The sequence below is a fragment of the Mus caroli genome, chromosome 3, assembly GCF_900094665.2.
Source record: "Mus caroli chromosome 3, CAROLI_EIJ_v1.1, whole genome shotgun sequence".
In the NCBI taxonomy this organism is placed as follows: Eukaryota; Metazoa; Chordata; class Mammalia; order Rodentia; family Muridae; genus Mus; species Mus caroli.
Genome location: NC_034572.1, coordinates 49,399,279 through 49,410,289, shown reverse-complemented (window position 1 = coordinate 49,410,289; position 11,011 = coordinate 49,399,279). Strand labels below are relative to the sequence as shown.

Below are 11,011 nucleotides of genomic sequence, written 5' to 3'. Positions count from 1 at the left end.
ATTGCATTGGATAACAGGGGGCTCAAGCCTTCCAGAGGTGAATATTCATTCTCTCTCTCTCCTGTTCCTCTCTCTCTCTCTCTCTCTCTCTCTCTCTCTCTCTCTCTCTCTCTCTCTCTCTCTCTCCCTTCTCTCCCTCCCCCACCCCCTCAGCAGTTATTAGTTGCCTGCAATTCTTTCTACAGGGACTCGGTGAGATTCCCCCCCTCCCCATTAGCATATACTGATACTGCCATCTTTCCTGTCTTGTTCCTACAGCCATTTCTACTTTCTGGTATCCCAGCTCATAGAGGTTTTCTGTCCCCTCATACATGATGTCCTTTCAGCCATAGACACAGGAGCTGTGGTGTATCCATTTCATCTGGAATCTCCACGGTCCACTGATCTCTGCATTGAGTCCAAATGTTGTTTTCTGTGCTAGGTCTCCTTTTAATGTAAGAGGAGCGTCTTTAAAAAGGAATGAGTCTATCCCAACCTCTAGTCCTTAATGCAGTTAGAAAGTAAACATTCACAGAGCTCTAAAGCAATGCTGTCAAGGAATATAGCCAGCAGACCCTGGATTCTGTGGTTTTTGGAGTCATTAAAGATTTGCATGATATGTTGACTATTTTAAGACTTTCATACTCTTACTTTTGGGTATGGATAGTTTCAATTACATACCTAAATTCCTTGGAACGGTGTGCTCAACCCTTTACAATCTAATATGAAAGCTATATTAAAGATTTAAGAATCTGAATTTCAGTGGCGGGTTTTTTTCTGTATAAATATTATACTATTTTGTAACTATGCATATTTTTACTTATGAATGAAAGGAAAAATAAACAAATAAATTGAATAAGTTAGTTTGCAGTAGTGTGATGTTGTAGGTACACTAAACCCCCTTGTTAGATTGTGACATGTGTTTTAATATTCTGCTTGTGAACAGTTGTTATTTGTCAGTAACTCAGCTTTGCCTGCTACTTGAACAGTGTCTTTGCATTAAAGTGCTGTATTTGAAGTCATTTGTCCTGAAAACGTTGTAGAGAGAAGACTATTTGTGCTTATGGCATTTTAAATAACTGGGCAGAACCCTTTGGAATACAAGAAAAAGTCTTTGTTTATTGTTATTGCTGTTCACTTAATTCTGCAACCTTGACAGGGTAGCATTCCCATAGACTTCTCTATTGGAGGAGTTCAGTAATGATTGTTTCAGCCTTAGGAATTAGCAGTGTGATAAGCTGGCTGGACAGGAAGTATTCCCAAAGCACTTACCCACACCTACTACTCACTACAAACCTGTTGTTTTGATTTGTAACCTACTTTCTGACAGCATTTGCTGCATTTAGCAGTCTGTCATTAAGAGGTAAATTTTAAATAAATAATGTGTATTACTGTTTTAAGACAGATTTACATTTTGGCCTTCTTTTTTTGTTTTTTTTTTTTCTTTTCAATATGATTTTATTAGCTTGCAAATAGCCTGAACCAAAAGATAGTTAAAAATGGCCAAAAATATTTAAAAATAATAGTTATTTGTTCCTTCCATGAATACTTTCAGCTGGACATTAAATTACTAAACATGTGGAATCCCAGTAAGGCAGATGGACAGCCAGTGTTGCCTGTGTGGGCACTCCTGGGTCTGGAATCTTGGTAGCACTGGGACTCTTCTTCCCAGTTGTTTAGAGGTTGTTCCAGAATAGGTAACAGGAAGGCCTGGCTGCCTATGTTGTCACTGCTCGTTATGTTGGGCCTCTGTGATGGAGGCTGACCCAGAACCCTGGCCTTTGTTAACATCACTGGTGCACACCCACTGTCCATCCACAGATTCTTTCCACAGGGTCACCTTATTGCCTCCACCTGACATAGCCAGGATGTTCACTGTGATGGACTAGCTCACATTCCACACCACATCATTGAACTTGTGTAGGAGTTTAGGTTACCACATATTGCCTGAGGCACCATGGCAGATTCAAATAAACACTCGATTGTCCTGAGAGCAGCTGGCAGTGGTGCTGGTGGGCAAGCCAATGGAGGGGCCCAGGCAAAGTCTCAAACCCAGACTCCGTGTGCCTCTAGCTTTTGTTCCTCCTTCCACTGGCCATTCTCCTCTTCCCTCCACAGCTTGATGAGGTTGTCACGGCCACTTGATGCAAATTTCTTGATGTTATTAGGTTTCTGTCCTGATGTTAGTCTATAAGGCTTCCAGGCACAGGAGCTGGAGCCCAACTGACAGCATTACAGCCAATCATGTGAGCATTGTTAATCTTCTTCACTTCCCACTGGCCTTCTCCTATGTAGGTCAGCAGTGAGGTGGCCCCATCTTAACTCCCATAGACCAGGATCAGGCCATTGTAATGAGGGGCCCAGCAAACAGAGTCCACTGAGGAGTCCTGTCCTGAGTGCTCATGGGTCTTCTCCCAAGGGCTGTTTTCCTCATTCCTCATTTTCTCATTTCTGGTAAAAGGAACGGGAAGCCAGGATATTGCCATACATGGGGTGGGCCCAGGCCACTTGCCACACTGGCCCTTCTAGTCCTCTGAGGTCTATGATGAGGATCTGCCCTCTAATTTGCACATCAAAAATTTTGACGGATCTATCCTAGGAGCAGGTTGCTAGGCAGGTGTCATAATAGTCCATCTGTGCATCAGGAATCATGTCCTCATGAGAGGTGTCCACAGTGTTAATTATTGACACCATAGCTGCTGTAGCAGCAGCAACTCATGGCCTTGGATGTGGCAGCTGAGAAAGCTTCCAGTTTTGGTCTTCTCAAAGTCATGAAGTAAAGGTTTTTGTTGTTGTTGTTGTTTTGGGGGTTTTATATTAAACTTATTTAATTATTCACTCTGCATCTGAGTATTAGTTCAGCTCACCTCCCATTCCCCCTTCATGAAAATCTCCCCATTCCACCCTCATGACACATCATGTCACTGCAGGACTAGGCACATAGTCTTCAGACAAGGCCCATTCAGGGATATGTGGTCCACAGGTAGGCAGGCAACAGACTCAGGGACAGCCCTTCCTCCAGTTCTAGGAAGAATAACATGAAGACGAAACAGCTCATATGCCATGTGTGTGCAGGAGACCTAGGTCCAGCTCCATGCCTGCCCTTTGACTGGTGATTCAGGCTCTGGGAACCTCCAAGTATTCATGTTAGTTTATTCTATTGGTCTTTAAATGGAATCCCTCTCCTCTTTGGATTCCTCACTCCTTCACCCAACTATTCCATAAGACTCCCCAAGTTCTATCTGTTGTTTGGCTGTGGGTCTCTGCATCTCATTCCATTGGCTGTTGGGTAGGGCCTGTCAGAGGACAGTTATAGTGGGGTCCTGTCTTCAGGTATTAACAGAGTATCATGAATATTGTCAGGGATTGGTTCTTGTCCATGGGATGGGTCTCAGTTTTGGACAGTCTTGGTTGGATATACCTCCATCTCTGCTCTCTCTTTGTCCATGTACTTCTTGTAGGCAGGACACATTTTGTGTCAAGAGTTTTCTGGGTGAAATACTGTTCTGATCCCTCTACTGGAAGTCTTGCCTGACTAGAGGATTTTCAGAGTAGTTTACAAGTTTTCACTCACACCAGCAGTGGAGGAGTTTTCCTCTTGCTCCACGACTTTACCAGCATGTGCTTTCCCTTGAGTTTTTGATATTAGACATTCTGATGAGTGTAAAGTAGAAACTCAGAATCATTTGCATTTGCATTTTGCTGATGACTAAGGACATTGAACATTTCTTTTAAGTGCTTCTTGGCCATTTGAGATTCCTCTGTTGAGAATTTTCTATTTAGCTCTGTTTAGGCCATTTTTCAATTGGGTTATTTGGATTGTTGCTGTCTAGCTTCTTGAGTTCTTTATATATTTTGGATATTAGCCCTGGGTCAGATGTAGGATTGGTAAAAAGCTTTTCCCAATCTGTAGGCTGTCATTTTGTCCTATTAATGATGTCCTTTATCTTACAGAAGGTTTTCTGTTTCATGAGGCCCCATTTATTAATTGTTGACCTTAGAGCCTGAGCCATTAGTGTTCTGTTCAGGAAGTTGTCTCTTGCACCAATGAGTTCAAGGCTATTCCCCACTTTCTGATATATTAAATTCACTGTATCTTGTTTTATGTTGAGGTATTTGATCCACTTGGACTTCAGTTTTGTACAGGTTTGCATTCTTTTACGTGCAGACATATAGCTAGACTAGCACCATTTGTTGAAGATATTGTCCCTTTTCCATTGTATGGTTCTGACTTCTTCATCAAAAAATTAAGTGTCCATAGGCATGTGGATTTATTTCTGGGTCTTCACATCCATTCCATTGTCTATTTCTATACCAGTACCATGAAGTTTTTATTACTATTGCTCTATAATACAAATTGAAATCAAGGATAGTGAGACCTCCAGAAATTCTTTATTGTTCAGGATTGTTTTAGTTATTCTGTATTGTGCTTGTTTGTTTGTTTTTTGTTTTTCCATATGAAGTTGAGAATTGTTCTTTCAAGATCTTTAACTAATTGTGTTGGAATGTTGATGAGGATTGCATTGGATCTGTAGATTGCTTATGGTAAGATGGCCATTTTTACTATGTTATTCCCACCAACCCATGAGCGTGGGAGATCTTTTCATCCTCTGATATGGTCCTCAATTTCTTTCTTCAGAGACTTGAAGTTCTTATCATATAGATCTTTGACTTGTTTAGCTAGAGTTACCCCAAGATATTTTATATTACTGTGGCTATTGTAAAGTGAACTGTCTCCCTCACTTCTTTTTCAGCCCATTTATTACCTGTATAGAAGAGCATTCCTGATTTCCTTGAGTTAATTTTGTACCCAGCATATTGGCTTAATTTTTTTCAGTTCTTCACAAAATAAATGGCCTTTACAAAATGATAATAAATTTAAAAGGAAATTAACATGTCAGCATTTTTACTGTTTTATTTTTTAGTGTAAATATGTTTGGTTTCTTTTTTTTTTTTTAATCAAAAAATACTCTCCACCAACTGGAATGGTGACATTCATCTTCAATTTCAGCACACTGGATACAAAGGCAGGCAGAAGGCTATACTGGTCTATAAAATAAGTTCTAAGCCAGCCAGGGCTACCATGAATGAGACCCTATCACTAAAACAAAACAACTGCACACACACACACACACTCATCCCAAAATTCCTCACCATGTGTCTAGCCCCAAAATTTTACACAAGATGTAATGGTATATATACTATTCTGAGTTCTAGTTATTTGATTTATGGTTTACATACTTATTACTGTCATTAAAAAAATTACATGTATTAACTTGGATCTTTTGTAAGTATTTATGGATGCATGGTTAGAGTACCTAGTAGCCATAATTTTCCTGAGTTTTTTCCATTTGTAGAAGTTTTCTGGGGACTGAAGAGATGACTCAGTGGTTAAGAGAACCATCTGGTCTTCCCGAGGTCCTCTTCTAGAGGACTCTCCCAGAAGTGCTCATTCCCAGCACCTACATGGCAGCTCACAACTGTCAATAACTCCAGTTCTAGAATATCTGACATTTTCACACATACATTCATGCAGGCAAAACATCAATGCACATAAAATAGAAATAATTAAATAAATAATTTTTAAAAAGCTTTCCAAGAAAAACAGTATCAGCCTTGGGGCCAGAAAAGAATAAATTCAACCACAACTTGTAAAACTTCTCTGACTACTCTTTTGTTATCATTACTATTACTATTGTTAAAGGTAAAACAAAAACAAACAAAAAAAAAACTTTTTTTTCAGTAGTTAGGTGTTCATCTGTAAGTGTTAATCACTGTAGGAACATATTCCAGTTTTTGTTTTTAAAGAAAGTGGTAGTCCAGTGTTGAGATATATCAGGGGTCCAGATTGAGACTGCTGGTCCTTCTACAGGACCACCCTTCTCCTCAGCTTCTTTCAGCCTTCTCTAATTCAACAAAAGGGATCAGCTGCTTCTGTTCATTGGTTGGGTGCAAATATCTACATCTGACTCTTTCAGCTGCTTGTTGGATCTTTGAGAGAGCAGATTTGATAGATCCCTTTTTGTGAGTGCTCCATAGCCTCAGTAATAGTGTCAGGCCTTGGACTTCCCCTTGAGCTGGATCCCCCTTTGGGCCTGTCACTGGACCTTCTTTTCCTCAGGCTCCTCTCCATTTCCATCCCTGTAATCCATGCATGTCCTTTTGGGTCTGAGTTACCTCACTCAGGATGATATTTTCTAGTTCCATCCATTTGCCTGCAAAACGCAGGATTTCCTCATTCTTAATAGCTGAGTAATATTCCACTGTGTAAATGAACCACATTTTCTGTATCCATTCTTCTGTCGTGGGACATCTAGGTTGTCTCCAGCTTCTGGCTATCATAAATAAGACTGCTATGAACATAGAATACGTGCTCCTGTGGCATGGTGGGACATCTTTTGGGTATATTCCCAAGAGTGGTATAGCTCTGTCTTCAGGTAGATCTATTTCCAGTTTTCTGAGGAACCTCCAGGTTGATTTCCGTACACCAGCTGATAAGAGGCACTCAACACCCATACAGTAGAGGACTTCCGCGACTGTGTTCATTCAGAGATGATGCACTTAACCCTCAAGAGACTGGAGGCCCAAGGGAGTTTAGAGGTCAGGTGGGGTAGGGAGTGGGGACATCCACGTGGAAACAGGGTTTGTGGGGAGGAAGCGGAAGCAGTCAGTGGAGGGGGGCGGGAATGGAATATGGAGTGTAAAAAATAAAATAATTTAAAAACAAAGAAAATGGTACAAATTTTTTAAATCTCTCCACTGAATAATGTGCCTATCAGCCTAATTAATATCTTCTTTAGCAATCATAGTCTGTGTTTAGTCCTTCCAAGTTCTGAGTTAGAGCCTCCAGCAGAATTTTAGATTCAGGAAGCTCTGGGATTCCATCTCATATCTCCTATTGGTTCTAGGTTGTCTCAAGTCCAAGCCCCTCAGTCTGGTCTCTTTGCCTGAGGCATCTCACCTGCAGGCACCACATAGACAACATTCATATCTTGTTAACTTGCTCAACTAATTTTTGAGAAATTTGTCAAAGTTTGAAGGCTAATATTTCTGTGCAGTTGTTTTACAAAAGCCAGTCAAAGCCAGTCTTAGAAAATGTGTAAAAATCTGCTGTCATGTCATTCTCTTGACTTTGACTTTATTTTTCTCCCTGAATTTGAGCTCATCATGGTTAAACAGACATTTACATGTTTTACTCCTTACTTTCCCCAAATACATGTGTAACAATAAGGTCTATGCATCAGCGTTTTGCCATCTGCAGGTATGAGCAGAGTGGCAGGTAAATGTCTGCGCTCAGGTGCTACACCCATGAAATCCATGCTTGTAAGCTTGGAACTTGTAAGAAGGGACAGAAGTTGAGATTTGTTAAAACAAGTTGCCTTGAATGTGTTGTTAGAAAAATAGCAAATCTAGCATCCATTTCACTCCCTTGCCTATCTTTCTTGGTTTATACTTACCCTACTTAGTCTGCTTCTCTGTCATTTACAGTTCAATGGAAGTTGTTCCTTGAGAAGTTGAAATGTTAGATTTCTTTTTCTCCTTGGGTACAGGTATAAGAAACAGGATTTGGTTTGTCTGGGATTTATTGGATATTATAAATCACAAACTTTTATTTTCATCACTTTCATTGTTACATTTGCCTTTGGTTAACTATGCAACAGGGAAAGAAGAATTCTCCACTATTCCCATTATCTAATGGTTCTGTAGCAGCAGCTGAGCAGATCACTTTTACTTAATGCCGCGTTATCTTTCCTTTGTGGGCCCTGCTGTAAAGTACAGAGTCCTTAAGCATCATCAAGTTGCTGTCTAATGATTGCCTATTTGTGTGACTGCCCTTGAATACTTCAGTCTTTGTGGAATGAAAACATTTTGGAGAAAGTTGTTTTTTTTTCCTTCAGTGTAAACTACTTGGAATTTAACTGCACAGTCAGGATTTATAGATCTATAAACATTTTTGTGAGCTTAATTCTTGCTTATTTAGAGCTTTTGACATTTCAAGTAACTATGCACAAAACCCAAATAACATGATTTGGTCAGGGGAAAAAAAGGCCAATTCTGTGGTGCTATGAGTGTGTTTTAATTAGTTTTTCTTTTAATCCTTTTATAAATTACTCTAGTTTGAACTAGAAGAGCTGAGGATTCCAAGCTGCATATGTAGCAGAGGATGGCCTTGTCAGTCATCAGTGGGAGAGGAGGCCCTTGGTCCTGTGGAGGCTCGATACCCCAGTGTAGGAGAATGCTAGAATGCTGAGGCGGGAGTGGGTGGGTGGGTGGGGGAGCACCCTCTTAGAAGCAGGGGGGAGAAGGGATGAGATAGAGGGTTTGTGGAGGGGAAACTGAAACTGGGAAGGGGGATAACATTTGAAATGTAAATAAACAAAATAACCAATTTTTTTTAAAAGAAAACAAATTATAGGTTGGATTGTGACAAAGACATGCCCTTTGTTTCCATGCTTCCTCAAAGAGAAAAAAAATTGTCAAGCATCTACTCAGATAACAAATTGTAACTTTTTTTGCATTCTGACTGAGGAGAATTGAGGAAACTCTGGAAGTGAGCTGCAGTTGAGGCAGCTTACTGGTGATCCACAGCATGAATCTAGTGAGCAGCGAGAACCAGCAGCAGCCATGAGGAATGAAGACTAGCAAAAACAGAAGCCAGGGAGGATGACAGGGTCCACTTAAAATGCTAAGGCTGGAAGTGGAAGAACCTCGCCTTTGGAAATATGGTAGTAATCTCTAAACACTACAGCACTGACTTTTATCATTGCTAATTACCCGTGTATATTACAGCGTGCAACTTTGACATCTGAAACATGTCCAACTCTTCAGTCCTTTATATCTGAATTACCGGACATTAGTAAAGCTTGCTGTCTCTGTCCTCTTAATGTGCTGTCCTCCGATCCTAGTGGCCCATGCCTGGGCATTCTAGCTATTCAGTCCTCCAGTCCTATCAGGGTCATTTTACATTTCTTTCGTGACACAGTGCTTTTCTGTACCGTGCTATGTTGAAATAAATGTTTATTCCTGCCATCACAGAAACGTAACCTTACGTTCTGATGCTCTCACTAGTCCAGTTCTCTCCAGGGCCACTCTGATGCCCATCTTTGACCTCTCCATTCACAACAGGGCAGGACAGGGCACTGTAGGGTATGAAAACTCAGCATCTTCTAAAGTTTGGAACTCCATCAGCTCTTGTGTGCTGTCTGCCATTCTAAACCACTTTATAAATCACTAACCATGTGGAGAGAAGCAACCTGAAAAGACAGTCATGTCACAGCATTATTCAAAAAAACTAAAGTCATTTCCATTACAGGATAGCTTTAGGATCAGAAAAACATGCTGATCAGATGTTTATATTTGGAGAGACAAGGGAATTTATATACCCATCATTGGAACGAGCATGCAGATATATGTGTTACTGTATCTGGGGAAAGGCCTGTGTGAAGTCAGTATAGTTTTGCTTCATCTTACAGCTGACCTTACAGCTCAGGGGTTCCCTGCTTTCAGAGATGTAAGACTTTGCTAGGGAAATCTGAAGATAAAAATTCTTGATGCATAAGATGTGATCTGGGCTGGAGAAATGGCTCAGGGTTGAAAACTAGGCTCAGGGTGGTCAGATTTTTTTTTTAAATGAAATGTAGGTTACAGATTTTGTTGCAAAAGTCTTGGGTATTTTTTGGCCTAAGCTTTAAACTTCTTAAAAGTTCGTGTACTGATAAAGAATACGATCCAGAGAGCTGATGACATGGCTCCATGGGTAAAGTACATTCTGTGCAAACATCAGGGCCTGTGTCTGGATCCCCAACACCAAAGTGTCACATGTGGTATGAAGTAACCCTGGGGTCTTGCTGTCCAATCAGTCTAGCCATGGGGAATGCCAGAAACTCTTTCTCAAAAAAAAAGTGATTGGGTTACCTCACTTAGGATGATATACTCCAGATCCATCCATCTGCCTACGAATTTCATAAATTCGTTGTTTTTAATAGCTGAGTAGTACTCCATTGTGTAAATGTACCACATTTTCTGTATCTGTTCCTCTGTTGAGGGACATCGGGGTTTTTTCCAGCTTCTGGCTATTATAAATAAGATTGCTATGAACATAGTGGAGCATGTGTCCATATTACATGTTGGAACATCTTCTGGGTATATGCCCAGGAGTGTTATAGCTGGGTCCTCAGGTAGAACTATGTCCAATTTTCTGAGGAACCACCAAACTGATTTCCAGAGTGGTTGTACCAGCTTGCAAAACCACCAGCAATGGAGGAGTGTTCCTCTTTCTCCACATCCTCACCAGCATTTGATGTCATCTGAGTTTTTGATCTTAGCCATTCTGACTAGTGTGAGGTGGAATCTCAGGATTGTTTTGATTTGCATTTCCCTGATGATTAAGGATGTTGAACATTTTTTAGGTGCTTCTCAGCCATTCAGTATTCCTCAGTTGAGAATTCTTTGTTTAGCTCTGTACCCCATTTTTAATAGGGTAATTTGTTTCTCTAGAGTCTAACTTCTTGAGCTCTTTGTATATATTGGATATTAGCCCTCTATCAGATTTAGGATTGGTGAAGATCCTTTCCCAATCTGTTGGTGGCCTTTTTGTCTTCTTGACAGTGTCCTTTGCCTTGCAGAAGCTTTGCAATTTTATGAGGTCCTATTTGTCGATTCTTGATCTTATATCACAAGTCATTGGTGTTCAAGGACTAAATCACCAACCAAAGAGTACACACACATGGTGGAACTCATGGCTCCAGCCACATATCCAGCTAGTCGAACATCAATGGGAGGAGAGGCCCTTTGTCCTATGAAGGCTGTATGCTTTGGTGTTTGGGAATGCCAGGAAGCAGGAGTGGGTGGGTTGGTGATCAGGGAGAGGGTGGAAGGGATGAGGGGATGGTGTTCTTTGGAGGGGAAACCAGGAAAGAGGTTAACATTTGAAATCTAAATAAAGAAAATATCCAATTAAGAGAGAGAGAAGGAAAGAAAGAGAGAAAGAGAGAGAGAGAGAGAGAGAGAGAGAGAGAGAGAGAGAGAGAGA

The 11,011-nt window shown here is 40.7% G+C and overlaps 1 protein-coding gene and 1 pseudogene across 10 annotated transcripts in view; one reads left to right on the top strand and one right to left on the bottom strand.

Annotated features, from left to right (window-relative positions):
• Positions 1-11,011, top strand: part of Nbea (neurobeachin) — a 543,806-nt gene that overhangs the window by 320,366 nt on the left and 212,429 nt on the right. The gene's annotated exons all lie outside the window — the stretch shown is intronic.
• LOC110291568 lies at positions 1,706-2,673 on the bottom strand (annotated as a pseudogene).